The sequence below is a fragment of the Bufo gargarizans genome, chromosome 2, assembly GCF_014858855.1.
Source record: "Bufo gargarizans isolate SCDJY-AF-19 chromosome 2, ASM1485885v1, whole genome shotgun sequence".
Classification (NCBI taxonomy): Eukaryota; Metazoa; Chordata; class Amphibia; order Anura; family Bufonidae; genus Bufo; species Bufo gargarizans.
In genome coordinates, this window is record NC_058081.1 from 36,725,879 (window position 1) to 36,752,851 (window position 26,973).

Sequence of the window (26,973 nt, forward strand, 5' to 3'; positions counted from 1 at the left end):
GACTGCTCACAACACTAGCTCCCACGCCACTCTTCTCATCACTACTTTCCCGCCTAGTGGAGGAAGCGGTGGATATCTCCTCCACATCTTGGCTTGCCAGTAGAGGCTGACTGTCTTCTAGTAGCTAATCTTCACTGTATAAAGGTACAGCATACAATACTTCTCTGGCTAAGGGAACAGAAAAGGACAGAGGCAGGTTGAGGACAGGTGAGGGCACAGGGCCTGCTCCCGGGCCATGACAACTAAGGGTTGTGTCTGACGAACCAACCGACTCTTGGCTGATGTCACTTGCAACAAAGTCGATGATCGAGTCAACCATTCAAGAACAGCTGGGTTGCTGGTCAAGACATGACTGCTAGCTGACACTGGGAGCTCAGGCCTCTCGAAGTGACCCCTGCTGACATGGCCCCTTACTCTGCTGCGACCTCTGCCTGCACCAGAAACATTTAGACCTCTGACAATCCCCTGTGCAGGGCCTGGCACTTCTCTGTCTGACATACTGTTAGATCAAATAAAGAAATAAGAAGGAAATTAAAACACCACAAAAAAGAATGTAACTTTCTCACTTCACCACACAACGGATAATAAGCCCTTTTTTCACACTTAAACACATAAAAAACGGCTTTAGAACATTTAACTGCACCGCTGAACGGCAAATATAGTTTTATTTTGCCAGTATTACACAACAAAAAGGGCTTTATAACATATAACTGCACCGCTGAACGGCAAATATATATATTTTTTGCCACTAATACATGACAAAAAAGTGCTATAATTTTAGCACTTCACCACACAACGGCTAATAAGCCCTTTTTTTACCACTGATGCAAGTCAAAAAATGCATTGGAACATATAACTGCACCGCACAAGTGAAAATAAGACATAGACATATTTCCTTGTAATAAACCCTTTTAATGGCTGTAACACCCCAATAACCAGAACAGTTTGCTGCAATTACAGAGCTGTATAATGGCAAGGTGTAATCGGATTGTTCCTATTACCCAGGCTGTAACCTCCCAAACTGAACCCTGTTCAACATAAATGCTGTGGAATGATTCCTCCCTGTCCTTTCCCTGCACCTTGAATAATCTTTCCCTGAACTTGTAAATCGTTTTTTAAACGCAATTACGTTTTTCCTAGCACTCTCCCTAGCGCCTGCTGACATCTCTCCCTGCACTAAGTACAGTGGAAAGTGGCAGAATCCAAGATGGCTGAGGCTATTTATAGGGCTGTGACATCACAGGGCTGGCTGGTTGCTGATTGGCTGCATGCATGGCATTATGGGTGATCCCGCCTTCCCAGAGTTCTTTGCTCCATGTCCTCACACCTGGAGCAGCCATTTTAGAAAAAAATGTTATTTATTACCACGAAGCGTGAGAAAATTCAGATTCGGTGCAAATTAAATTTGTCCTGAAATTCGGATCGAATTCTACTTCGTCAACTTCGATTCGCTCATCTCTATTTCTGAAGATACACTCAATAAATCTCACTTTTTTTTTTCTGTGGTGGTGGTGGTGGTGGTGGTCTACTTCTCTTCACTCTGTGTAAACCTCTTTTTTCAAGTAGTCCACAAAGATCAGCAGGAACACAAATGCCCTCTTAATTGACAATACATAGAACATAACCAATGGCCATCATCACCACAATATCCTCTCAATACATGGTCATCTTTACCATCATCATCCATACCAAAGAAAATACAGGCAGATCTCCCCCACATACCCTTCATTATAGACCTCAGCCTTTGTATTGGCTGCTTACGTTTTTGTAAAGTATTTTTGTAATTAAGCAATAACTAAAAGAACCTTACCAGACACAGAAGAGGTTAGTACGAGCATGATCACAGAAGTCAACAAAAATGTCCCCATCCCCCAAGATCCAGAATATGCCTTATATGCCAATTATCTTCTTTCATTCCAGATCCACATATGACAACTGGCTTGAGTTTAAGTAACATTTATGGTAGAGGCAGGGACACTGACTGCAGGTGTCAATTAAGTGACGCAGGTTCATGGGTGACACATAGAGTGAGAGTCTTCATCTTGAGTGCAAAGGTCTATTATGTTATTAGTTACAAAAAAGCAATATTAGATTCCAGCAGTGGTTGTCACTGGCAGGTGTCTCTATGTATTACCAGGACAATCTAGAATTTGTAGTCAATTATAGGGAATCTGTCACCTACTTTCCGAGAGCTGCATGTCATACTTGCATTTTTATTAATTGTAGCACCCTGTGAGCGCTGTAAACCAGGAATCCTGTGTATTCATGACCTGTGGACAGCCTCGCTTTTCCCACCACTGATTGACAGCTTCTCCCTATTACTGAGCATAGGGAAAAATCTGTCAATAATTGCGCTTGATCTGCAGCCTGATGTTATGGCCAGCGGGTGGGAACCCGCTGTCCCATGTGACCAACTCCCTCTGAGGGCAATGTCTAAGCACACCCATCGTTCTTCACACGATACCTCTGATGGTGAGTAGAGACTTTCCCGAGGGGAGTACCAGGTGCTTCCTCAGAGGGAAATTGGAACACTAAGGAATCAGAACCAGAGTGAGAACCCACTGGACTGACCTCCAGGTGATGCAATATACCCAGTGGATGCTGAGAGGCCAGAGGCTGATCAGATGCAGGCAAAGTCAAGGTATGAAGTCAGAAGTCAGGGCAGGTAGTCAGGCAAAATCCATAAACATAGATCAGGGTCAGGGCAGGCAGCAATCAGGCTAGTCTGCAATACGTAATCCAAAGTCCAGTACACAGAATGACAAGAACCAACAGAACACCTTAGCTCAAACAGGAAACTAGACTAGCTAGAAACCTAAGTTGCTCAGGCGCCTTCCTGTGAAAGGAGGCACCTTTATATAGAAACATAGAAACATAGAATATGTCGGCAGATGAGAACCATTTGGCCCATCTAGTCTGCCCAATATACTGAATACTATGGATAGTCCCTGGCCCTATCTTATATGAAGGATGGCCTTATGCCTATCCCATGCATGCTTAAACTCCTTCTGCAGGAAGGCTATTCCATGCATCCACTACTCTCTCAGTAAAGTAATACTTCCTGATATTTCTTTTAAACCTTTGCCCCTCTAATTTAAAACTATGTCCTCTTGTAGCAGTTTTTCTTCTTTTTAAAAATTCTCTCCTCTTTCACCTTGTTGATTCCCTTTATGTATTTAGCAGTGTCTATCATATCCCCTCTGTCTCGTCTTTCTTCCAAGCTACCTCCACCCATGCAGCCATGCAGACCCGTGAATTGGCATAAAGACTCTAACTGGCTTTGTGCATATGGAGATATGCTCTTTCGTTTTTCACTTCCTGTCTTCCCAGAACCATAACTTTTTTATTTTTCCAATGACATAGCTGTATGATGGCTTGTTTTTTGCAGGATAAGTTGTACTTTCTAATGGCACCATTTATTTTTACATATGATGTAGTGGGGAGCTGGAACAAAATTCCAGATAAGGTGGAATTGGAAAAACAACACACAATTCTGCCACAGTTTTATCGGGGGGTTTTCAACAATATTTTCTATGCGGTAAAATTTATGTTACCTTCATTCTCCAGGTCAGTACGATTACAATGATACCATACTTGTATAGTTTTTCTTTCGTTTTAATACAAAATATAATAATAATAGTATGGGCTTTTTCGGACACAGCAATGCGCATTTTTTTTGGCAGATTTGGGGGAAAGTGCGGGGGGGGGGGGGTATTGTGGTAAGGTGAACAGAAAAGTGTATGGTAAAGTCCTGGAAGGGGTGTATATCCCACCCAGCTTCCTCAACTGGGTGAGGTAAATAAAATCCAGAAGGTTAAAATGGTCTCAGCAATGTGTAGGTTGCTGAGACAGTTTTGTTAAGTTTATGGGCTGTATTTTATGGGACTGGGAGAAGATAGGATTGGTAGAGGGACCTCCCCAGTCCACCCCATTCCGGGACAGGTTTTCCCCCTAGCCTGAGGGATCCCCAGCTGGGATCGTTAAGGGGAAATAAAGCACAGTCCAGGCTGTCAGTCTGGGGAGAGTAATGCCTGGAGAAAGTCTGGGAAGCTGGTTGCCCTGCTGGCTAGAGAAGCCGAATTCTCTGTGTGACCTGTGTTTAAAGGGAGTCTGTCACCACATTTGAGCATATTAGACAGATCCAATAGCGTTATATGTGCCACCCAGAAGTTAAAAACGGTACCTTTGTTGCATATACCGGAGTCTTCTTTCAGCCAAAAATGAACTTTGAAGATTCTGTAAATGCGCCCTCTCAAGTGCCCAGGGCGGCGTCTCAATCTTCCGAGCCCAAGACCGGACCTCCCCAACGGCTCATAACCCCGCCCTCCGTGTGCCTCTGCCCGCCCTTTACTCTCCTCCTCTCTCCTTTTTCAAAGGAGAGGAGGAGGAGCGTAAACAGGTGGGCAGAGGCACGCGGAGGGCGGGGTTATGAGCCGTTGGGGAGGTCCGGTCTTGGGAAGATTGAGACGCCGCCCTGGGCACTTGAGAGGGCACATTTACAGAATCTTCAAAGTTCATTTTTGGCTGAAAGAAGACTCCGGTATATGCAACAAAGGTACCGTTTTTAACTTCTTCGTGGCACATATAACGCTATTGGATCTGTCTAATATGCTCAAATGTGGTGACAGACTCCCTTTAATAAGTAAGCTAGGATCTTTACTGTATTAACCAGAGCCCAGACGGCAGGTGTTTATTTTGGTTTGTTTATGTTTTATGGTGCGGGACCTTCACCTTACCCAGTGAATTATTACTGGGGTTGCCTGTATTGCCGGAGTGTGATAAATAAAGCAGCATTTGGACTTTAACCCTGTGGTCTGCAAGAGAATCTGTCATCGCCGCCCTGCCTGTGAGTGTAACCCCTTACAGGATTTAAACTTATATATATTTATTTATTTATTTTTTAAGTCCTTTTTTTTTTTTTTTTTTTTTTTACTGGTTGACTATAATTGACAATCATTAGATTTCCATTTGTATTCTGTGATGGGTATATATCCATCTCAGAAAACACCATTCACTGTATATCAATACAGTGCTGCCACCTGCAGGCCTGTAATGTATATACCAGTGATGAGTATCAGAGAGTGCTTGAGGCTCTAAGTCATCACTGGCACATTACAGCTTCCCCGATCACAGCCTTATGGCTGATTACAGACATTTGCCCCGGGTCTATGCTGACCGGCGGCTAAGCTTTCTTTAAAGTCCCGACTTTTGCCGTACATGTACGGTGGAGATCGTGAAGAGGTTAAAGAGGGTTATCATCTGAACCAGAAACTTCATCTTTAAAGGGTAACTGTCATGTTTTCATCCCCAAAAAATCAATTTTAGCATATGTTACTGCTGCAGAAGCATTATGCATAAAGCAATCTTTAGTTTCTTCACATACCACTGTTTTCCTTGAGTATTTTTCTTAGTTATGGCTGTTCAAACATTTACAATATGAGGACCTTCTCAAGATGGCTCCTCTGCCAGTTCTCTGAGGCCAAAACTGCTTTCCCTCACTTCACATACACACTTGCTGTAGCCAGCAGCTCCCTGCCAGCCAAACAGATTGGATTACTGAGAGACACGCCTCCTCACGCTGAAGCCTATTGTAGGCATGCAGTGTGAAGGGCCGCCCCTCTGTCCTCTGTTTATACTAAAAGGAAGACAGACAAGTAGAGTTGAGCGAACACCTGGATGTTCGGGTTCGAGAAGTTCGGCCGAACATCCCGGAAATGTTCGGGTTCGGGATCCGAACCCGATCCGAACTTCGTCCCGAACCCGAACCCCATTGAAGTCAATGGGGACCCGAACTTTTCGGCACTAAAACGGCTGTAAAACAGCCCAGGAAAGGGCTAGAGGGCTGCAAAAGGCAGCAACATGTAGGTAAATCCCCTGCAAACAAATGTGGATAGGGAAATTAATTAAAATAAAAATTAAATAAATAAAAATTAACCAAAATCAATTGGAGAGAGGTTCCATAGCAGAGAATCTGGCTTCCCGTCACCCACCACTGGAACAGTCCATTCTCAGATATTTAGGCCCCGGCACCCAGGCAGAGGAGAGAGGTCCCGTAACAGACAATCTGGCTTCATGTCAGCAGAGAATCAGTCTTCATGTCATAGCAGAGAATCAGGCTTCACGTCACCCACCACTGTAATAGTCCATTTTCATAAATTTAGGCCCAGCACCCAGGCAGAGGAGAGAGGTCCCGTAACAGACAATCTGGCTTCATGTCAGCAGAGAATCAGTCTTCATATCATAGCAGAGAATCTGGCTTCCCGTTACCCACCACTGGAACAGTCCATTCTCAGATATTTAGGCCCCGGCACCCAGGCAGAGGAGAGAGGTCCCGTAACAGACAATCTGGCTTCATGTCAGCAGAGAATCAGTCTTCATATCATAGCAGAGAATCAGGCTTCACGTCAGCCACCACTGCAACAGTCCATTGTCATAAATTCAGGCCCAGCACCCAGGCAGAGGAGAGAGGTCCCGTAACAGACAATCTGGCTTCATGTCAGCAGAGAATCAGTCTGCATGTCATAGCAGAGAATGAGGCTTCACGTCACCCACCACTGCAACAGTCCATTTTCATAAATTTAGGCCCAGCACCCAGGCAGAGGAGAGAGGTCCCGTAACAGAGGATCTGGCTTCATGTCACCAGAGAATCAGTCTGCATGTCATAGCAGAGAATCAGGCTTCACGTCACCCACCACTGCAACAGTCCATTTTCATAAATTTAGGCCCAGCACCCAGGCAGAGGAGAGAGGTCCCGTAACAGAGGATCTGGCTTCATGTCACCAGAGAATCAGTCTGCATGTCATAGCAGAGAATGAGGCTTCACGTCAGCCACCACTGCAACAATCCATTGGCATATATTTAGGCCTAGCACACAGGCAGAGGAGAGGTTCATTCAACTTTGGGTAGCCTTGCAATATAATGGTAAAATGAAAATAAAAATAGGATTGAATGAGGAAGTGCCCTGGAGTCCAATAATATATGGTTATGGGGAGGTAGTTAATGTCTAATCTGGACAAGGGACGGACAGGTCCTGTGGGATCCATGCCTGGTTCATTTTTATGAACGTCAGCTTGTCCACATTGGCTGTAGACAGGCGGCTGCGTTTGTCTGTAATGACGCCCCCTGCCGTGCTGAATACACGTTCAGACAAAACGCTGGCTGCCGGGCAGGCCAGCACCTCCAAGGCATAAAAGGCTAGCTCTGGCCACGTGGACAATTTAGAGACCCAGAAGTTGAATGGGGCCGAACCATCAGTCAGTACGTGGAGGGGTGTGCACACGTACTGTTCCACCATGTTAGTGAAATGTTGCCTCCTGCTAACACGTTGCGTATCAGGTGGTGGTGCAGTTAGCTGTGGCGTGTTGACAAAAGTTTTCCACATCTCTGCCATGCTAACCCTGCCCTCAGAGGAGCTGGCCGTGACACAGCTGCCTTGGCGACCTCTTGCTCCTCCTCTGCCTTGGCCTTGGGCTTCCACTTGTTCCCCTGTGACATTTGGGAATGCTCTCAGTAGCGCGTCTACCAACGTGCGCTTGTACTCGCGCATCTTCCTATCACGCTCCAGTGCAGGAAGTAAGGTGGGCACATTGTCTTTGTAGCGTGGATCCAGCAGGGTGGCAACCCAGTAGTCCGCACAGGTTAAAATGTGGGCAACTCTGCTGTCGTTGCGCAGGCACTGCAGCATGTAGTCGCTCATGTGTGCCAGGCTGCCCAGGGGTAAGGACAAGCTGTCCTCTGTGGGAGGCGTATCGTCATCGTCCTGCCTTTCCCCCCAGCCACGCACCAGTGATGGACCCGAGCTGCGTTGGGTGCCACCCCGCTGTGACCATGCTTCATCCTCATCCTCCTCCACCTCCTCCTCATCCTCGTCCTCCTCGTCCTCCAGTAGTGGGCCCTGGCTGGCCACATTTGTACCTGGCCTCTGCTGTTGCCAAAAACCTCCCTCTGAGTCACTTCGAAGAGACTGGCCTGAAAGTGCTAAAAATGACCCCTCTTCCTCCTCCTCCTCCTCCTCCTCCTGGGCCACCTCCTCTTCCATCATCGCCCTAAGTGTTTTCTCAAGGAGACATAGAAGTGGTATTGTAACGCTGATAACGGTGTCATCGCCACTGGCCATGTTGGTGGAGTACTCGAAACAGCGCAACAGGGCACACAGGTCTCGCATGGAGGCCCAGTCATTGGTGGTGAAGTGGTGCTGTTCTGTAGTGCGACTGACCCGTGCGTGCTGCAGCTGAAACTCCACTATGGCCTGCTGCTGCTCGCACAGTCTGTCCAGCATGTGCAAGGTGGAGTTCCACCTGGTGGGCACGTCGCATATGAGGCGGTGAGCGGGAAGGCCGAAGTTACGCTGTAGCGCAGACAGGCGAGCAGCGGCAGGATGTGAACGCCGGAAGCGCGAACAGACGGCCCGCACTTTATGCAGCAGCTCTGACATGTCGGGGTAGTTGTGAATGAACTTCTGCACCACCAAATTCAGCACATGCGCCAAGCAAGGGATGTGCGTCAAATTGGCTAGTCCCAGAGCTGCAACGAGATTTCGCCCATTATCACACACCACCAGGCCGGGCTTGAGGCTCACCGGCAGCAACCACTCGTCGGTCTGTTGTTCAATACCCCGCCACAACTCCTGTGCGGTGTGGGGCCTGTCCCCCAAACATATGAGTTTCAGAATGGCCTGCTGACGTTTACCCCGGGCTGTGCTGAAGTTGGTGGTGAAGGTGTGTGGCTGACTGGATGAGCAGGTGGAAGAAGAGGAGGAGGAAGCCGAGAAGGAGGAGGTGGCAACAGGAGGCAAAGAATGTTGCCCTGCGATCCTTGGCGGCGGCAGGACGTGCGCCAAACAGCTCTCCGCCTGGGGCCCAGCTGCCACTACATTTACCCAGTGTGCAGTTAGGGAGATATAGCGTCCCTGGCCGTGCTTACTGGTCCACGTATCTGTGGTTAGGTGGACCTTGCTACAGATGGCGTTGCGCAGTGCACACTTGATTTTATCGGATACTTGGTTGTGCAGGGAAGGCACGGCTCTCTTGGAGAAGTAGTGCCGGCTGGGAACAACATACTGTGGGACAGCAAGCGACATGAGCTGTTTGAAGCTGTCTGTGTCCACCAGCCTAAATGACAGCATTTCATAGGCCAGTAGTTTAGAAATGCTGGCATTCAGGGCCAGGGATCGAGGGTGGCTAGGTGGGAATTTACGCTTTCTATCAAATGTTTGTGAGATGGAGAGCTGAACGCTGGCGTGTGACATGGTTGAGACGCTTGGTGACGGAGGTGGTGGTGGTGGTGTTGGTGGTACATCCCCTGTTTGCTGGGCGGCAGGTGCCAACGTTCCTCCAGAGGCGGAGGAAGAGGCCGAGGCGGCAGCAGCAGAATAGGCCGAGGCGGCAGCAGCAGAAGAGGTAGCAGGGGGAGCCTGAGTGACTTCCTTGGTTTTAAGGTGTTTACTCCACTGCAGTTCATGCTTTGCATGCAGGTGCCTGGTCATGCAGGTTGTGCTCAGGTTCAGAACGTTAATGCCTCGCTTCAGGCTCTGATGGCACAGCGTGCAAACCACTCGGGTCTTGTCGTCAGCACATTGTTTGAAGAAGTGCCATGCCAGGGAACTCCTTGAAGCTGCCTTTGGGGTGCTCGGTCCCAGATGGCGGCGGTCAGTAGCAGGCGGAGTCTCTTGGCGGCGGGTGTTCTGCTTTTGCCCACTGCTCCCTCTTTTGCTACGCTGTTGGCTCGGTCTCACCACTGCCTCTTCCTCCGAACTGTGAAAGTCAGTGGCACGACCTTCATTCCATGTGGGGTCTAGGACCTCATCGTCCCCTGCATCGTCTTCCACCCAGTCTTGATCCCTGACCTCCTGTTCAGTCTGCACACTGCAGAAAGACGCAGCAGTTGGCACCTGTGTTTCGTCATCATCAGAGACATGCTGAGGTGGTATTCCCATGTCCTCATCATCAGGAAACATAAGTGGTTGTGCGTCAGTGCATTCTATGTCTTTCACCGCTGGGGAAGGGCTAGGTGGATGCCCTTGGGAAACCCTGCCAGCGGAGTCTTCAAACAGCATAAGAGACTGCTGCATAACTTGAGGCTGAGACAGTTTCCCTGGTATGCATGGGGGTGATGTGACAGACTGATGGGGTTGGTTTTCAGGCGCCATCTGTGCGCTTTCTGCAGAAGACTGGGTGGGAGATAATGTGAACGTGCTGGATCCACTGTCGGCCACCCAATTGACTAATGCCTGTACCTGCTCAGGCCTTACCATCCTTAGAACGGCATTGGGCCCCACCATATATCGCTGTAAATTCTGGCGGCTACTGGGACCTGAGGTAGTTGGTACACTAGGACGTGTGGATGTGGCAGAACGGCCACGTCCTCTCCCAGCACCAGAGGGTCCACTAACACCACCACGACCATGTCCACGTCCGCGTCCCTTACTAGATGTTTTTCTCATTGTTATGGTTCACCACAACAACAAATATATTATTTGGCCCAATGTATTGTATTCAAATTCAGCGGGATATAAATTTGAGGCCTAGTATTTAGGCGCTGGGTGACCGGTATGGATTTAGTGACAGAATTAGACTTGGAAATGCACAGAAGCGTGTGTGTGAAGTTATTCTGAATGACCCAATGTGCACCTTGAATATTATATACCCTTTTTGGGATAGATTTCAAATAGCTCTGATATAGCAGGAACCACTAAATTATGAAATTGCTAAATTGGGAATTGTACTTCAACCCAGAACAAAAAATGTGCTTTGACGGGCACTAAATAACTTTCCCAGCTACAACAGGACAGCGGTAACGAGAGATTTAGAGGGATTTAAATTTGAGGCCTAGTATTTAGGCGCTGGGTCACCGGTATGGATTTAGTGACAGAATTAGACTTGGAAATGCACAGAAGCGGGTGTGTGAAGTTATTCTGAATGACCCTATGTGCACCTTCAATATTATATACCCTTTTAGGGATAGATTTCAAATAGCTCTGATATAGCAGAAACCACTAAATTATGAAATTGCTAAATTGGGAATTGTACTTCAACCCAGAACAAAAAATGTGCTTTGACGGACACTAAATATCTTGCCCAGCAACAACAGTACAGCGGTGGGTAACGAGAGATTTAGAGGGATTTAAATTTGAGGCCTAGTATTTAGGCGCTGGGTCACCGGTATGGATTTAGTGACAGAATTAGACTTGGAAATGCACAGAAGCGTGTGTGTGAAGTTATTCTGAATGACCCAATGTGCACCTTGAATATTATATACCCTTTTTGGGATAGATTTCAAATAGCTCTGATATAGCAGGAACCACTAAATTATGAAATTGCTAAATTGGGAATTGTACTTCAACCCAGAACAAAAAATGTGCTTTGACGGGCACTAAATAACTTTCCCAGCTACAACAGGACAGCGGTAACGAGAGATTTAGAGGGATTTAAATTTGAGGCCTAGTATTTAGGCGCTGGGTCACCGGTATGGATTTAGTGACAGAATTAGACTTGGAAATGCACAGAAGCGTGTGTGTGAAGTTATTCTGAATGACCCTATGTGCACCTTCAATATTATATACCCTTTTAGGGATAGATTTCAAATAGCTCTGATATAGCAGAAACCACTAAATTATGAAATTGCTAAATTGGGAATTGTACTTCAACCCAGAACAAAAAATGTGCTTTGACGGACACTAAATATCTTGCCCAGCAACAACAGTACAGCGGTGGGTAACGAGAGATTTAGAGGGATTTAAATTTGAGGCCTAGTATTTAGGCGCTGGGTCACCGGTATGGATTTAGTGACAGAATTAGACTTGGAAATGCACAGAAGCGTGTGTGTGAAGTTATTCTGAATGACCCTATGTGCACCTTCAATATTATATACCCTTTTAGGGATAGATTTCAAATAGCTCTGATATAGCAGAAACCACTAAATTATGAAATTGCTAAATTGGGAATTGTACTTCAACCCAGAACAAAAAATGTGCTTTGACGGACACTAAATATCTTGCCCAGCAACAACAGTACAGCGGTGGGTAACGAGAGATTTAGAGGGATTTAAATTTGAGGCCTAGTATTTAGGCGCTGGGTCACCGGTATGGATTTAGTGACAGAATTAGACTTGGAAATGCACAGAAGCGTGTGTGTGAAGTTATTCTGAATGACCCAATGTGCACCTTCAATATTATATACCCTTTTAGGGATAGATTTCAAATAGCTCTGATATAGCAGAAACCACTAAATTATGAAATTGCTAAATTGGGAATTGTACTTCAACCCAGAACAAAAAATGTGCTTTGACGGACACTAAATATCTTGCCCAGCAACAACAGTACAGCGGTAACGAGAGATTTAGAGGGATTTAAATTTGAGGCCTAGTATTTAGGCGCTGGGTGACAGGTATGGGTTTAGTGACAGAATTAGACTTGGAAATACACAGTAGCGGGTGTGTGTGAAGTTATTCTGAATGACCCAATGTGCACCTTCAATATTATATACCCTTTTAGGGATAGATTCCAAATAGCTCTGATATAGCAGGAACCACTAAATTATGAAATTGCTAAATTGGGAATTGTATTTCAACCCAGAACAAGAAATGTGCTTGAACGGACACTAAATAACTCGCCCAGCTACAGCACTAGGGACAGATTTAGCTGGATATAAATTTGAGGCCTAGTATTTAGGCGCTGGGTGACCAGTATGGATTTAGTGACAGAATTAGACTGGGATATGGCCAAAAAATAAACAGACTATTGCTGGTTAAATGCACTTGGTGTGACAGCTTCACCCTGATGTAGGCTTTAGCCAAAAAACAACCACACCATTGAGGGTTAAATGCACTTGGTGACAGGCGCAGCTTGCCCCTGATTTTGTATATGGCCAAAAAATGAACAGACTATTGCTGGTTAAATGCACTTGGTGTGACAGCTTCACCCTGATGTAGGCTTTAGCCAAAAAACAACCACACCATTGAGGGTTAAATGCACTTGGTGACAGGCGCAGCTTGCCCCTGATTTTGTATATGGCCAAAAAATGAACAGACTATTGCTGGTTAAATGCACTTGGTGTCACAGCTTCACCCTGATGTAGGCTTTAGCCAAAAAACAACCACACCATTGAGGGTTAAATGCACTTGGTGACAGGCGCAGCTTGCCCCTGATTTTGTATATGGCCAAAAAATGAACAGACTATTGCTGGTTAAATGCACTTGGTGTGACAGCTTCACCCTGATGTAGGCTTTAGCCAAAAAACAACCACACCATTGAGGGTTAAATGCACTTGGTCGCAGCTTGTGCTGGCGCACCACAAGACACAAAATGGCCGCCGATCACCCCAGAAAAATGAGACTGACAAACGGTCTGTGCAGCCTAAAAACAGTGAGCAATTGAGGATCAGCAGCTCAATGATCCACAGCTGCAGATCGATCAGTTAATCAAGTCCTTTGGAGGAGTTAATCTGCCTAATCTCGCCCTACTGTCGCAGCCGCAACCTCTCCCTACGCTAATCAGAGCAGAGTGACGGGCGGCGCTATGTGACTCCAGCTTAAATAGAGGCTGGGTCACATGGTGCTCTGGCCAATCACAGCCATGCCAATAGTAGGCATGGCTGTGATGGCCTCTTGGGGCAAGTAGTATGACGCTTGTTGATTGGCTGCTTTGCAGCCTTTCAAAAAGCGCCAAGAAAGCGTCACAAAAGCGCCAAGAAAGCGACGAACACCGAACCCGAACCCGGACTTTTACGAAAATGTCCGGGTTCGGGTCCGTGTCACGGACACCCCAAAATTCGGTACGAACCCGAACTATACAGTTCGAGTTCGCTCATCCCTACAGACAAGCCCTAGCAACGGTCTTTTAAAGGGGTTATCCGAGTTATATAAATGTATGTTAATAGCTATTATATTAGTATATTAAACTCTTTTGTAAATCACTTACTTTACTGATTTTGCTCTGTTTAGCCACTGCCGATTTGGGTCATGTGACCCCCGCTGTCATCAACCCTTCTATGGCACTGACGTCTCGTTTTTAAGCTTCTCTCTGCTTGAGGGAGTGGGCCAGCTCTGTAAACGAGACGTCAGAGCCTTTGGGGCCGGCCCCTCTCTCCCTCTCCTCACACAGCCTCGGCGATTGTCATAGATCGCTGATACGTGATAGTTACCAGCAGTGAAAGATTTTCTTCAGCAGCAGGGTATGTGTGTCTGGTTCCTTCCCTCACTTCCATGGGCCAGTTTACACGTTCCCCTGCAACGTCTGGGGATCTTTACACTCGTAATACCACCCCCAGGACACAAAAACAAAATATTTGTCCAACATATAGATATAGCTATAGCTATATCTGCATCTAAGATATATCTTTATCTAAGCTATATCCATATTGAAGCTATATCTGAATCTAAGCTTGAACTGTATCCAAGATATATATGTATCTAAGTTATATATATGAATAAGCTATATATTTGTAATATACAGTAGATATAGCTTAGATACAGATATAGCTTAGATACATATATTGCTTAGATAAAGAAATGGCTTAGATACAGATATAGCTTAGATACCTTCAATCGGAACAAACAAAAAGTCCAGTGTGTTTCTTCAATGCTACGTTATGCAAGTTATTAACCATTTATTAAAAGTTCACCAAAGGTCACCCAACCCCCCACCACAGCCAAAAGACACAAAACTGGGCTGGTTGGTTTGTGCCACGTTTGTGCTGGTTTGTGCCATTTTAATCTCCATTCTAGCTCCTTTCGTTTTCGAGTTATAAAAACAAAACAAAAACTATTGCTAACCAACCAGCCCGGTTTCGTGTCTTTTGACTGTGGTGGGGGAGGGCTGGGTGACCTTTGGTGAACTTTTAATAAATGGTTAATAACTTCACAAGGAAAGGAGATAGAATGGAGATTTAAATGGCACAAACCAGCACAAACCTAGCACTAACCATTCATCATCTTGAAACAAACAATTGCTATTGTCTTTAAAATAAAAGCAGCATAAATGTTCATTTTTGCAGCACAAAACAGCACAAACGTAGCACTAAAGAAACACAGCTCTTAGATACATATATTGCGTAGACAAAGAAATAGCTTAGATACATATATAGCTTAGATACAGATATTGCTTAGATAAAGAAATAGCTTAGATACAGATATAGCTTGGATACAGATATTGGTTAGATAAAGAAATAGCTTAGATACAGATATTGGTTAGAAACAGATATAGATTGAATACAGGTATAGCTTAGATACAGATATTACTTAGATACAGATATAGCTTAGATACAGATATTGGTTAGAAACAGATATAGATTCAATACAGGTATAGCTTAGATACAGATATTACTTAGATACAGATATTGGTTAGAAACAGATATAGATTGAATACAGGTATAGCTTAGATACAGATATTACTTAGATATGGATATAGCTTAGATACAGATATTGGTTAGAAACGGATATAGATTCAATACAGATATAGCTTAGATACAGATATTACTTAGATACAGATATAGCTTAGAACTTTCCCTGTGTATCTGCAATGTGACAGGAAGATCTGTCTGTGTGAGCTAGGAGAGGATCATGTGACTGTTTTTTTAATGCAAAGTTAGGATGTGCAGAGCAGGGGGCGGGGAAGGTCTGATTGTTCACGCCCACAAATATTCACGAGGGAGACCTCAGACATTGTTGTTACACGCCCCCTCAGCATGTAAACACAGCAATAACAGAACCATGAAAAGGTGTAAGTATGGGTTTCTCTCTTAAGAAATCAAGCTTAAAGGGCTTCTGTCACCCCATTAAAGCGTTTTTTTTTTTTTCTTTACTAATAATCCCTACACTGCGATCTCATCATACATAAGCTAATTAATGATTTTCGTTCAGTAGAATTTGTTAAAAATCGATTTTTGAAATATGTAAATTACCTTGCTACCAGCAAGTAGGGCGGCTACTTGCTGGTAGCAGCCGCATCCTCCGATGGTAATGACGCCCCCTCTGCTTGTTGATTGACAGGGCCAGCGGACAGGATCTTTCTCTGCTGGCCCTGCCTGTTTTGATTCAATATCTGGCGCCTGCGCCGCGGCCGTACCTCTCTTCAATCTGCGCAGGCGCACTGAGAGGCGGCCACTCGCTCGGCCGCTCGCTCCTCAATGCGCCTGCGCCGGGTGTAGATGTGACGTCATCGGCGCAGGCGCATTGAGGATGGAGCGGCCGAGCGAGTGGCCACCTCTCAGTGCACCTACGCAGATTGAAGAGAGGTACGGCCGCGGTGCAGACACCAGATATTGAATCAAAACAGGCAGGGCCAGCAGAGAAAGATCCCGTTCGCTGGCCCTGTCAATCAACAAGCAGAGGGGGCGTCATTACCATCGGAGGATGCGGCTGCTACCAGCAAGTAGCCGCCCTACTTGCTGGTAGCAAGGTAATTTACATATTTCAAAAATCGATTTTTAACAAATTCTACTGAACGAAAATCATTAATTAGCTTATGTATGATGAGATCGCAGTGTAGGGATTATTAGTAAAGAAAAAAAAAACGGTTTAATGGGGTGACAGAAGCCCTTTAACCAATGTATATGTAAGTCCTGATGAGTTTTATGAGGTTTTAATTTTTTTTGCCATAACTCAGATAACCCCTTTAAGGGAGCAGTGGAAAGGGACAGGAGACATTGATGGAAGCTGTTATTATAAGGTAATTACAGATTTTTTGACAATCATTGACAGACTAACTCAGGTATACATTCCCAGCTCTAATAAAAATAAAATATTACAGTTACACTTTAAAGACAGTGTTTCGGAGTTGTTGTTGCTCATCAGTACATTGTAGAGCAGCACTGTATAGAGAACGTCATCACTCACGTCGATATCCCCTTTCAGTTTCGCCGAGGATGCTGCTTTGTAAGTGACAAATAAAAATGTAGTTTTACATAAGTAATTGTGTTAGGACCCCTAAAGGGATTTTTTGGTCATTTGTCCTTAGTATAAAAGGGACATCAAGAGCACCAAAACCTACACCAGGCAGGAGAACCCAAAAAAACTGAGAGTGGCCAGAAGAGAGGAATAGGTGTGCCCTTCCCATCACTGCATGGCCTGGGGGAGCAACAGAGTTGGTGAGTACTACAAACACCATCCTTGCATTAGCCTATCCTGAGGATAGGTTATCGATATCTAACACCTGGAAAAACCCTTTATTTGCTGAAAATAGGTCTCATACAGCCAAGCAATTGCTCCTCACATCAGCCACAGATTGCCATCCATAACTGTCCCAACCACATAGCCCCCCTAGTAGTCTTAGCCCCAACTTGACCCCCAGTGGTGTCAGCTGTAGGCTGCTTCTTTTTTCTCTGACATGAAGAATACATGTTACCAGACTACAAAGGGCACATACAGTACATGTCAGTAAGTATACATGGAAGATGGCAATCTATTTTATGCATCTAATGCCTTCCCCAGGATCCACCCTGTAGGATTATAGGTTGGACTTGACGGTACAGTATTTGTGTCTTTTTTCGACGTTATCATTTAACTATGTGTCTGTAAGCCTCAATACCACACACAGCCTGTGGACAGGTGTGGTGCTGTTTTTGGAAGAAAGCAGTAACGTCTTTCTGTTCTTGTTGCCTTAAGACTCACCACGGCCAGGAGTGATGAGATGTCGACGTACAGATTGTCCTAGAATCTGGAATTTATAATTTAGTGTAGCCCATTACTTTTTAGGTGGTGGTGTAGCCTTCTTTGAGGGCATGTCACTGTGCCTAGTTTTTTCAGTACAATATGCTTTCTATTTTCATTGGTGATAATGATAGATAACTTGTTGTCACCCTTTAAAAAGATAAGGTTTGAGAAGTAGATTAGAACATGGGCAACGTCTCAGATATGGAAAATTATTTTTTGCAGTGTAATGTTTGGCAATATGTGCACCCTGCCCCTAGGATATGACTAATGTTTACGTAGTTCTTCTGATTTCTAATTGCAAACAAGGGGCACTAAACTGTGATTGCAAGATAAGAAGACCATAAAGATAAGGAGACCGGAATGATGTTCCATTGCATGGAGCTGAGGAAGATTTCTACGAGGAATCTTTATACGTTAAAGGGATAACCATGGTTCATTGCAGAGCTGATTTGTTGTACCTGCCAAGTCTTTGGACAGAAGCTAGCTGAATATTATGTGCATGGACATTTCTACCGAAATGTAGCTGAAGGCTCACGGGCCCTGGTGCAAAAATGTTGCTTTGACCCTCCTCCGTGTCCTACGACACCTACGACAAAGCCAAAATCTTACCCGTTATAAATTTGTGTATACATCACATAACTAAATTGACAAACAGAATTACGAATCTGTACAATGGTTTCTGTGCCTCCCTATGTCTCTCCGTAAGCCTCACAATTCTAGCTCTAAATTTTCATATTTTTCTAGATACGGTAACAAAATGACACCTGCTCTACCACATGACAACATAAGAAGATACTCTAGAGGAAGATTCCTCTGTAATACATGTCATGCATACCAGAGAGTAGGAGGCTAAGGCTAGTATCACATTTGCAGGAAAGCTCTCCGGTAGGCTGCTCCGGAAGAGAATAGCCTGCCGGAGTTCTTCTAATCCTGCTGCCTGCCCCCTGTACCGAAGACTATAATGGGGTCCGGCTGCTACCTGGCAAATATGCCTATAATTGTTGGAAAAAAAACTCTGCACGCAGCTTTTTTTGTCATGCAGATTACCAGCATGGTGTCATAGAACCCAAATATGATCTATCCTTGTTTGGCAATAAATAATAAAGTAGACACAACTTGAGTAAATAATTAAATTTTATTTATTAGTGGAATATAATTGGCCACGGTGCCTAATGTTACCTGTATTTATTACATAAAACTCCATTGTTAAAACCAACCAATTAATATATATGAATAACCAACAACAATTAGTCCGCCCCCGAGGGCGACTTTACCCCATACCACCTTATAGTGAAGCTAAATGGCTAACCGGCACCGCAACCACATTCAATCACATTTTGGAATCCAACATTAAGTATATCTAAACCTATTTCAGATAGTATCTTTCCGGAATCATCGTACAATCCACTGAAAAATCCTTCTAACTCTAGATGTCTGTATGTTTTACCTTTAATAGATCCTATGAATTTTTCAATACTCTAATTAATATGGATTTTGATATTTTCCATGAAGATCATATTCTTACCTCTCCAGGCCCATCTGGGTGTTATTTCTGAAAAAATAAACTTGGCTATTGGGAATTGAACGTGTGGGTCCTCCAGCGTATTTTTTTTACTCTTTTATTAACTCATGGGTTTTTAACTTGCCCATGTCAAAGGAACCAGCATGTGTAATCATCATGTTAGGCAACGGCCATATTTTTGATGCTGAAATACATTCTGAGTAAATGTTTTTTATTTGCATTCCAGCTGTACTTTTCACAAATTTTTTAACCTTGTCATTGAAGCCTAAGATGTCTGAATAAAATTTTATTGTAGATAGTTTTTTAGCTGTTGAAATGAGTACATTCCATACATTACAATTCCAATAATCCAGATAATCTTCACCGAATCTGGAAAAAAATATTAAATTAATAAATCTGGTCTAATATACAATTTATATATGTTTGATGTCCATCTCCCTATTTTCCTTATCGTTTTTTTTTCTTTTAACCCTTTGGATACCGGAGGTTTTTTTATTTTTGCGTTTTCATTTTTCTTCTATATTTTCCATGAGCCATAACTTTTTTGATTTTTCTGGATCTGCATATCATTAATTAATAATGAGCTTCTGCATTTTTATTTGCAGCTGCAACTTCGTTGATACGGAGTGCTCCAAAGAAAGCAAGTAAAAATGCAGCTTTGAAAAGGAGAACTTCGTAAGAAGAACATATAGAAGGTACTGTAAGTAATCTAAGAATTTGTTTGACAATTCTAATGAAATTGGCCTCGTTTTATTATTGTTGGTAGTACCTCTTTTCATACCTTTAATTATCTGTTTGAGTAAAAAATGTGATAGGTTCAGAGTTGTAAATAAAAAAAAATATGAAATTCCAACTAGGATTTTTAGTATGTATTCTGTTTTACGTCCCATTTTAAATCTAAAACATTCAAGTCTAAAACATATTGGATGTTGTGCACAATCTTGTTATCTAATAGCTTTATATCTTTGTCGGAATTTTTTTTCCCCAATTGTTCCATGCAGCTGCATACGCAGCCCATGTATTAGGAGCTAAAGAATTACTGACTAAATCGTAGATCAGTTCGAAATCTCCTTCCATAGCTGATGACCTGTCGGTTTTGCATCTGGTACCAATTGCCTGAATAGTGCGAAGTTCTGACGGGATAAAGAATCAGCTATTATATTGTACTTTCCTTCTATATACACTGCCTGTCCAAAAACAAAGTCGCCACCTGGATTTAAGTAAGCAAAAAGGTATGAGCCTCCTATCAGATAATTACTGCGTGGGCGATTATCTTTCAGCTGGCAATAAGTTATTTAACCCCGACTGGTGCAATGAGTTGCTTCTCATTTCTTAAACAACCATGTCGAAAGACACATCTCGTGGTCGTGGAAAAGATGTTAGTCTGTTTGAGAAGGGTCAAATCTTTGGCATGCATCAAGCAGAGAAAACATCTAAGGAGATTGCAGAAACTACTAAAATTGGGTTAAGAACTGTCCAACGCATTATTAAAAACTGGAAGGATAGTAGGGACCCCTCGTATTCGAGGAAGAAATGTGGCGGGAAAAAAATCCTGAATGATCGTGATTGGCGATCACTTAAACGTTTGGTGAAATCAAATCGAAGAAAAACAGTAGAACTCAGGGCTATGTTTAATAGTGAAAGTAAGAGCATTTCCACACGCACAATGCGAAGGGAACTCAAGGGATTGGTAACTGAACAGCTGTCTAGCTGTAAAAAAAACACTAATCAGTGAGGCAAACCAGAAAAAAAAGGCTTCAATTTGCTCGGGAGCATAAAGATTGGACTCTGGAGCAATGGAAGAAGGTCATGTGGTCTGAGGAGTCCAGATTTACCCTGTTCCAGAGCGATGGGCGCATCAGGGTAAGAAGAGAGGCAGATGAACTATATTTTTTATGAATGTTTTGTCTAGCCAATATTTTGGCCATAATTCAGCTGACCATTAAAGCTGAGTCTATAAATTCCTTTTGCCAGATTGTTCTGCCATTAAGGTTTTCCAAGAAGTAAAGCCACATTTTTATATCGTCCTTTATTTGTTTTGACAGACAAATGTGGTTCAAAGGTGAGTTTTTTCCCTTAGTAGCAGCGTACATACGTTTTAAAAAAACTCTTCCCATTGGAATGACTCTGGCTATGAAATTTAACGAGCCCAGAGCCGATTGCAATCTTTTTAACGTAGTTTTCTTAGATGATAATAAATTCAACAATACTATTTTTAGATGCCACTATCTTTTCTTTTGGTATTTTAAATTCTATATTTACCGGAATCTATAGAGATACCTAAAAAAGTGATGATATTAGTGGGATAAACTTTTCTTCAGCTAATGGTATATTTGTAATATTTTTAAACGTATTTAGTAAGTTGTAACAATTGTTAGTATCATATCTATCTATAAACAAAAAAAGTCATCCAGGTAGTGGATTATAAAACCACCCTTTGAATGACTTTCTACCATCCATTGCAAAAAAATTCAAAGTGCTTCAAAGTAAAAACAGGAAAGTGAAAATCCCATTGGAAGTGCTTTGTCATAGTTATAATGTCCTACAAAATAAAACCCAGTGAATTATAGCCCTCAGGGTAACTGGTAGTAATCTGAAGGCCGATTTTATATCTGTCTTTGCTAAGAAAGCATTTTTACCTGCTTTTTGTAGTAATTGCAATGCTTGACCAAAAGACGCACAGTGTACTGAAGTGATATCCTTATCGATTAGATCGCTTAATGAATGGTCTTTTGGATATGATAAATGATGGATAAGACGGTAACTATTAGTCTCCTTTTGGGGGACTACCCCTATTTTCAAGAATGTCTTTCTTTATTTGATCTAAAACTGCATATTTATTCTTGCTTACAGATTTCAAGTTGTCTACAAACGAACAACCCGAACCTGTAAACGAAGGTACGTAAAACCCAAAAGAAAAGCTGTCAATTAGTATCTGTGCCATCGTTTTGTTTGGATAGAAGTTTAAACATTGAATGATTCTTGGTATGATCAGTGGTGTCACTTGCTCTATTGGGTTCGTTGTTTTTTTAATTTTGCCAATTATGTTTTTTAAAAACATTTTGTTGCTGGGTGATTCCCTGAGCAAAAGGCGCACTCATGTCTGTATTTGAAATTATATGTCCATCTGTATACTGACTCATTATAAGCAAAGAACATTCCTTTTTTGGGAATTTGCTGACGAAAAAGATTCGACCTCTGTGGTAACATAAGATTAATCCGTAGGCCTACGTCTTTAGACCACCAATTTAATTCCGGATAGACCGCAAGTTTTTAACGGAAGGATTCATCATATTTATATCACGCGGTACCTCAGAAATTTTTATAGGCTTCCAATATTGCATCTAGATGATGAAACAATCCACAGCAAAGGTCTGGATGCTTCTCACCCAGAACAGCGGAGTATATGCAGAAGGCTTGCAACCAATTAAAGTTTTTTGCTGAACTTTTTTTCTCCCATCCTCATCTATTTTGTCTGTTTTTAGGATTTCTTTTGCCGATTGGAGGAGAGAAAAGATTTCAATGAATTTTTTTATTCCAAATTTTTTTCTTTTTTTCTGGTTAAGTTTCTTCTGGTTAAGTCCAAAGGAGATATTTGGCAGGGTATCATTTTTTTCACTGATGTTTCTTTTATGCCGCTGCTTGTTTCTAATAGTGGGATAAAATGTTTGTCTTTATTTGTGCTTTGTTCTGTTTTAACTGAATGATGTGTCGTAGGATTGAAGTAATCATTCTCTTTAATACTATCAATATCTGATTTTCTGTCTGCGGATGACCAGACAGGGATGGGATTTTTGATAGTATCTTTTTGGTCGATGAATGAAATGAATTCTTTAAATAAATGTACCTTTTCCGCAGATACGGTATCTTTATTAAAAGAAATGTCATTAATAAAAGTTTTAGTGCACCGCAAATTGCAGTCACTGTGTTCTGTGGGTGTAATATGTGATATCTCACCCTCCTGTGAATTGCTTGAGACATCTGAGGAGCCACTGTTCCCCCCCGTGAGTTTCAGCTTTTCTGATTAACTGTTTTAATAATTCTTCCTTTTCTTAGTAAGTGCAGGTTGCTTTTCTTCCGGGTTTCTTCACTGCCACTTACTTGAGTGAGCAGTAACGGTCTTTCGGTCTTTTATAGGTACCGTCATGTGACCAACAGATGCTGTCTCCTCCAATCAAAATTCTCCATCGCTGACTTCTGCCTGTACCATCCCCTTCTGTATCCAGGTGAGTAATAAAAACAACTGTAAGGCCCCGTTCACACGGGCGAGATTTCCGCGCGGGTGCAATGCGTGAGGTGAACGCATTGCACACGCACTGAATCCAGGCCCATTCATTTCTATGGGGCTGTGCACAAGAGCAGTGATTTTCACGCATCACTTGTGCATTGCGTGAAAATCGCAGCATGCTCTATTTTGTGTGTTTTTCACACAACGCAGGCCCCATAGAAGTGAATGGGGCTGAGTGAAAATCGCAAGCATCCACAAGCAAGTGCGGATGCGGTGCGATTTTCACGCACGGTTGCTAGGAGACGATCAGGATGGGGACCCGATCATTATTATTTTCCCTTATAACATGGTTATAAGGGAAAACAATAGCATTCTTAATACAGAATGCATAGTATTATAGGGCTGGAGGGGTTAAAAAAATAAAATAATAATTTAACTCACCTTAATCCACTTGTTCGCGCAGCTGGCATCTCTTCTGTCTTCATCTTTGCTGTGCACAGGAAAAGGATCACATAGTCCGTCACATGATCCATCACCATGATAAGAAAAGATCATGTGATGGACCATGTGATGAGCGCAGTGACATCATCAAACGTCCTATTCATCAAAGAAGACAGAAGAGATGACGGGCTGCGCGAACAAGTGGATTAAGGTGAGTTAATTTTTATTTAATTTTTTTTAACCCCTCCAGCGCTATTGTACTATGCATTCTGTATTAAGAATGCTATTATTTTCCCTTATAACCAGGTTATAAGGGAAAATAATACAATCTACACAACACCTTCTGTGAAGAAGTTCGGGTCTGGGTACCAAACATGCCAATTTTCCTCACGTGTGTGCAAAACGCATTACAATGTTTTGCACTTGCGAGGAAAAATTGCACATTTTCCCCTCGACGCACCCGCATCTTATCCGGGCCAAAAACATGACGCCCGTGTGAAAGAGGCCTAATACTTGTAAATAGGGGGTTCATGACACCATGTCTTCCCTATTTGCATCAACAAATATGGATTAGCCATTAAACAAGAAAAAACAATGGGACATACAGTATATGTGTAAAAAACGATATAATCTTTATTGTACAAAAATATAAATACTAGGTCAGTTTGCAGAGAAAGATGATGAAATTAGATACAGAGAACATAGCAAAGGGCAGGTACACATGCGTGATCTATATCTCATGCCCTACGTCAAAGATACACAAAATAATATACTTCCTATAGATAAAAGCCCCCAGATGCATGTGGCATATGTACAAACCGGATTCCCAAAAAGTTGGGACACTAAACAAATTGTGAATAAAAACTGAATGCAATGATGTGGAGATGGCAAATGTCAATATTTTATTTGTAATAGAACGTAGATGACAGATCAAACGTTTAATCCGAGTAAATGTATAATTTTAAAGGAAAAATACGTTGATTCAAATTTTCACGGTGTCAACAAATCCCAAAAAAGTTGGAACAAGTAGCAATAAGAGGCTGGAAAAAGTAAATTTGAGCATAACGAAGAGCTGGAAGACCAATTAACACTAATTAGGTCAATTGGCAACATGATTGGGTATAAAAAGAGCTTCTCAGAGCGGCAGTGTCTCTCAGAAGCCAAGATGGGTAGAGGATCACCAATTCCCACAATGTTGCGCAGAAAGATAGTGGAGCAATATCAGAAAGGTGTTACCCAGCGAAAAATTTGCACTTTGCATCTATCATCATCAACTGTGCATAACATCATCCGAAGATTCAGAGAATCTGGAACAATCTCTGTGCGTAAGGGTCAGGGCCGTAAAACCATACTGGATGCCCGTGATCTCCGGGCCCTTAAACGACACTGCACCACAAACAGGAATGCTACTGTAAAGGAAATCACAGAATGGGCTCAGGAATACTTCCAGATACCATTGTCAGTGAACACAATCCACCGTGCCATCCGCCATTGCCAGCTGAAACTCTACAGTGCAAAGAAGAAGCCATTTCTAAGCAAGATCCACAAGCTCAGGCGTTTTCACTGGGCCAGGGATCATTTAAAATGGAGTGTGGCAAAATGGAAGACTGTTCTGTGGTCAGACGAGTCACGATTCGAAGTTCTTTTTGGAAATCTGGGACGCCATGTTATCCGGACCAAAGAGGACAAGGACAACCCAAGTTGTTATCAACGCTCAGTTCAGAAGCCTGCATCTCTGATGGTATGGGGTTGCATGAGTGCGTGTGGCATGGGCAGCTTGCATGTCTGGAAAGGCACCATCAATGCAGAAAAATATATTCAGGTTCTAGAACAACATATGCTCCCATCCAGACGTCATCTCTTTCAGGGAAGACCCTGCATTTTTCAACAAGATAATGCCAGACCACATTCTGCATCAATCACAACATCATGGCTGCGTAGGAGAAGGATCCGGGTACTGAAATGGCCAGTCTGCAGACCAGATCTTTCACCTATAGAGAACATTTGGTTCATCATAAAGAGGAAGGTGCAACAAAGAAGGCCCAAGACGATTGAACAGTTAGAGGCCTGTATTAGACAAGAATGGGAGAGCATTCCTATTTCTAAACTTGAGAAACTGGTCTCCTCGGTCCCCAGACGTCTGTTGAGTGTTGTAAGAAGAAGGGGAGATGCCACACAGTGGTGAAAATGGCCTTGTCCCAACTTTTTGGGGATTTGTTGACACCATGAAATTCTGATTCAACATATTTTTCCCTTAAAATGGTACATTTTCTCAGTTTAAACTTTTGTTCCGTGATTTATGTTCTTTTCTGAATAAAATATTAGAAGTTGGCACCTCCACATCATTGCATTCAGTTTTTATTTACGATTTGTATAGTGTCCCAACTTTTTGGGAATCCGGTTTGTAAGATAGTAAAATACTTCATATAGATGTATACCCCCACAAGTATATAGGAGGTGCTCCATAATCTCACGCATGCGCCCTGAATCCACTGGTCAGCGAACGAAGCATGCATGCTCCAGCTGTTTGCACACTTCGAGAGGAGGGAATAATTGTAACGGTATCAACCGTTGGCGACGTCCTTCTCCCCTGGTCAGCATGGCGCTGATCCTGAGACTTCCAAGCCGAGTTGCGATTTCCAGTATCTGTGCAGCTCTTTCAAGAGCTAGTAGTGATATAGCTGTTCCCTATCAACACGAGACTAGGCTGCGAGTTGAGGGTAAGAAGAACAACATTTATTGGTGCCACCCTTGGCCTTTTATACAAGTCTCCATAAAAAAGGGGACCTTCCCCGTGGACCTGATGAAGAACTGCGTTGCAGACACACAGACCAATGGAAATAATTACACAATCCGGGACAGTCCTACACAATATCTCCCCTCTGCCTGGGGATAATCAGGTTGAGACACTGTAGGTAACCTAATCTTCTCCAGACAGTAAAACCACCTTGTGTATAAAGACTCTCATACGGGACGTACAATGTCTCCCCCCGGACTGGGAGATAATCAGGTTAGACACTGTAGGTAACCAAATCATCTCCAGACAGTAAAACCAAAAATTTTTTTATACGCATTAAAAAGTACCCCAAAATCCACAATATTTCAACAGACAAACAGGGGGCTTCTGTTACAATAA